The sequence below is a fragment of the Pyrgilauda ruficollis genome, unplaced genomic scaffold, assembly GCF_017590135.1.
Source record: "Pyrgilauda ruficollis isolate IOZ18807 unplaced genomic scaffold, ASM1759013v1 scaffold1561, whole genome shotgun sequence".
In the NCBI taxonomy this organism is placed as follows: Eukaryota; Metazoa; Chordata; class Aves; order Passeriformes; family Passeridae; genus Pyrgilauda; species Pyrgilauda ruficollis.
Window position 1 is genome coordinate 1 of NW_024514333.1, and position 4,592 is coordinate 4,592.

At 52.0% G+C, this 4,592-nt stretch overlaps 1 long non-coding RNA gene across 1 annotated transcript; it reads left to right on the top strand.

Annotated features, from left to right (window-relative positions):
* The first annotated feature begins 69 nt into the window (after nucleotides 1–69).
* On the top strand, nucleotides 70–4,577 carry LOC121350495. The gene is made up of 2 exons (XR_005954677.1): nucleotides 70–232; nucleotides 2,511–4,577. It is a non-coding gene; the product is annotated as an uncharacterized LOC121350495 (long non-coding RNA).
* The last annotated feature ends 15 nt before the right edge of the window (nucleotides 4,578–4,592 follow it).

The following is a 4,592-nucleotide window of genomic DNA, read 5'->3' on the forward strand; positions in this document are numbered from 1 at the left end:
TTCGTGAAGATTTTTGGGGGATATTTTTGGGGAATTTTTTGGGGAATTTCGGGACTTTCGGGGCCGACGTTTCCAGGAACATTTTTGGGCATTTTTGGCAATCTCGGGGCCGTTCCGTGTCCCCCCGCAGGAGGAGCTGTCGCGGCTGCGCCGGAAGCTGGAGAAGCAGCGCAAGGTCGAGGTCTACGCCGACGCCGACCAGATCCTGCAGGAGGAGATCAAGGAGTACCGGGTGAGCCTTCCGGAACCTTCCGGGAGCTTCCGGAACCTTCCGGGAGCTTCCAGGAGCTTCCAGGAGCTTTTGGAACCTTCCAGAACCTTCCGGGAGCTTTTGGTGCCTCCTGGGATCTTCCGGGACCTTCTGGAACCTTCCAGAACCTTCCAGGAGCTTTTGGTGCCTCCTGGGATCTTCCGGAACCTTCCAGAACCTTCCGGGACATTCTGGAACCTTCCAGGAGCTTTTGGTGCCTCCTGGGATCTTCCGGGAGCTTCCGGAACCTTCCGGGAGCTTCTGGAACCTTCCAGAACCATCCAGGAGCTTCTGGGGCCTTTTGGGGTCTCCTGGGATCTTGCAGAACCTTCAGGAACCTTGGGTGGAGCTTGGGTAGAACTTTTACAATCTTCTAGAAGCTTCCAGGACCTTCTGGGATCTCCCAGAACATCCTGGGACTTTCCAGAACATCCCAGGAGCTTCTGGAACCTTCCAGGAACTTTTGGTGCCTCCTGGGGTCTTCCAGAACGTTGAGGAACCTTGGGTGGAACTTGGGTAGAACTTTTACAATCTTCCTGGAACTTTCCAGAAGCTTCCAGGATCTTTTGGGATCTCCCAGAACCTTCCAGGAGCTTCTGGGGCCTTTTGTTTTCTAGGAACTCCCAGAAGCTTCCAGGACTTCCTGGAACTTCCCAGAAGCTTCCAGGATCTTTTGGGATGTCCCAGAACATCTTGGAACCTTCCAGGAGCTTCTGGAATCTTCCAGGAATTTTGGTGCCTTTTGGGGCTTCCTGGGATCTTGCAGAACCTTGAGGAACCTTGGGTGGAGTTTCCAGGACCTTGGGTGGAGCTTTTGCAACTTTTTCAGAACTTCTAGAACCTTCCAAGGTCTCCTGGAACCTTCCAGAACCTTCCAGGAGCTTCTGGAACCTTCCAGGAGCTTCTGGGGCCTCCTGGGATCTTGAGGAACCTTGGGTGGAGCTTCTGGGACTTTCTTGGGGTGTTTTCTAGAACTTTCCAGAATACTGGTTGACCATTAATGACCTTAGTTGATCTTGGTCATTAATGACTTTTAATGTCTCGATGGACCTACAATGACCTTGGTTGACCATTAATGATCTTGGTTGATCTTTAATGATTTTTGTTGACCGTGGTTGGCCCGTAATGACTTTCAATAACGTTGGTTGATAATTAATGGCCTTTAATGACTTTGGTTGACCTCAAATGACCTTGGTTGACCATTAGTGACCTTTAATGACTTTGGTTGACCTTGAATGACTTTGGTTGATCTCAAATGACCTTGGTTGACCTTGAATGACTTTGGTTGACTATTGATGACTTTCAGTGATCTCAGTTGACCTTGAACGGTCTTGGTTGACTGTTAATGATCTTCAACGACCTTGGTTGACTTTGATTGACCATTAATGACCTCTAATAATCTTGGTTGATCTCAAGTGATTTTGGCTGACCGTTGATGACCTTGAATGACTTTGGTTGACCTTGAATGACCTTCAATGATCTTGGTTCATCATTAATGATTTTTGTTGACCTTGGTTGACCATTAATGACCTTTGTTGACTTTGGTTGACCATTGATGATCTTCAATGGCTTTGGTTGACCATTAATGATGTTTAACAACCATGGTTGACAATTAACAACCTTCAATAAGCTCAGTTGACCTCGAATGATCTTGGTTGACCATTAACGACTTTCAATGATCTCCGCCGGCCTTGGTTGACCATTAATGACCTTGAATAACTTTGGTTGATCATTAATGACCTTCATTGACCTTGGTTGACTATTAATGATCTTGAAAGACCTTGGTTGACCATCAATGACCTTGAATGACCTTTGTTGATCATTAATGATCTTCAACGAGCTTGGTTGACCATTAGTAACTTTTAATAAACTCAGTTGACCTCGAACAATCTTGGTTGACCATTAACGACCTTCAGTGATGTCCGGTGGCCTTGGTTGACCATTAATGACCTTGAATGACCTTGATTGATCATTAATGATCTTCATTGACCTTGATTGACTGTTAATGACCTTGAATGAGTTTGGTCGATCATTAATGATCTTCAATGACCGTGGTTGACCTTTGTTGACCATTAATGACCTTCAACGATCTTGGTTGACCATTAACGATCTTCAATGATCTCCGTTGGCTTTGATTGACCATTAACGACTTTCAATGACTTCAGTTGACTCTTAACCATCTCCAATGACCGTTAACGACCTCGACTGACCTTTGGTCACCGGTGGTCACCCTCGCTGACCCTCTGTCCTCTCCGGCCAGGCCCGGCTGACCTGTCCGTGCTGCAACGCGCGCAAGAAGGACGCGGTGCTGACCAAGTGCTTCCACGTCTTCTGCTTCGAGTGCGTCAAGAGCCGCTATGACACGCGCCAGAGGAAGTGCCCCAAGTGCAACGCGGCCTTCGGCGCGCACGACTTCCACCGCGTCTACATCAGCTGAGCGCTGGAGGTCACCCCGTGGTGACCGCTGGTCATCTGTGGTCATCTGCAGTCATCTGTGGTCATCCTTGGTGACCACGGCCACCAATGACCACCCGTGGTCATCCAATGTCCATCCTTGGTGACCAACGACTTTCACCGTGTCTACGTCAGCTGAGCGCCGGAGGTCACCCTGTGGTGACCGGTGGTCATCTGCGGTCATTTCTGGTCATCTGCGGTCATCCTTGGTGACCACGGCCACCGATGACCGCCCCTGGTCATCCAATGTCCATCCTTTGGTGACCCATGACTTCCGCCACGTCTAGGTCAGCTGAGCACTGGAGGTCACCCCATGATGACCAGTGGTTACCTGTGGTCATCTGTGGTCATCTGTGGTCATCCTTGGTGATCACGGTGAACTGTGACCACCCATGGTCACCCAGTGTCCATCCCATGGTGACCAATGCCCAGCTGTGGTCACTCTGTGTCCCTCAGTGACCAATGCCCAGCTGTGGTCACTCTGTGTCCATCTTTAGTGACCAATGCCCAGCTGTGGTCACTCAGTGTCCACTCTCAGTGACCAATGCCCAGCTGTGGTCACTCTGTGTCCACTCTCAGTGACCAATGCCCAGCTGTGGTCACTCTGCGTCCATCTTTAGTGACCAATGCCCAGCTGTGGTCACTCTGTGTCCATGCCATGGTGACCAATGTCCAGCTGTGGTCACTCTGTGTCCATCTTTAGTGACCAATGCCCAGCTGTGGTCACTCTGTGTCCATCTCTAGTGACCAATGCCCAGCTGTGGTCACTCTGTGTCCATCTTTAGTGACCAATGCCCAGCTGTGGTCACTCTGTGTCCATCCTCAGTGACCAATGCCCAGCTGTGGTCACTCTGTGTCCACCCCATGATGACCACTGACCACTGATGTCCACCCGTGATGACCAATGACCACCGATGACCACTGATGACCACTGATGACCACCCCACCCTGACCCTGTGGTCACTCCTGGCCATCTCTTGCTGACCAATGGCCGCTCTCCGGCCGCTCCCTGCTGACCACTGACCACCTGTGGTCACTCTGTGTCCATCATTGGTGACCACTGACCACCTGTGGTCACTCTGTGTCCACCCCATGGTCACCAATGGTCACGGCCACCCCAGGCCACCCCTGACCACCCCTGTCCACCCCAAAGTGACCACTGACCACCCCAAAGTGACCACTGACCACCCCAGAGTGACCACTGACCACCCCTGACCACCTCAAGTGACCTCTGGTCACTCTGAAGTGACCAATGGTCATTCCTGGTCACCCCAAACTGCCCCCTGGTCACTCTGGTCACCCTAAAGTGACCACTGGTCACTCTGGTCACTCATGGCCATCCCAAAATGACCACGGGTCACTCTGGTCACCCTAAAGTGACCCCTGGTCACTCTGGTCACTCTTGGTCACCCTAAACTGACCCCTGGTCACTCATGGCCACCCCAAAATGACCCCTGGTCACTCTGGTCACTCTAAAGTGACCATTGCTCACTCTGGTCACTCTGGTCATTCTAAAGTGACCACAGGTCACTCTGGTCACTCTGAAGTGACCACTGGTCACTCTGGCCACCCCAAACTGCCCCCTGGTCATCCTGGCCACCCCAAAGTGACCACTGGTCACTCTGGTCACTCTAAAGTGACCATTGCTCACTCTGGTCACTCTGGCCGCCCCAAACTGCCCCCTGGTCACTCCTGGTCACCCCAAACTGCCCCCTGGTCACTCTGGTCACTTGTGGTCACTCCTGGTCACTCGTGGTCACCCCCGTGTCCACCCCGGCCCCTCCCCAGCGGTCGCCGCCCCCTGACCTTTGACCTCGCTGTGGCCCCGCCCCCTTTTCCCCTTTCCCAGCCAATAAAATCGCTCGGAGTCGTTCCCACGGTGCCGGTG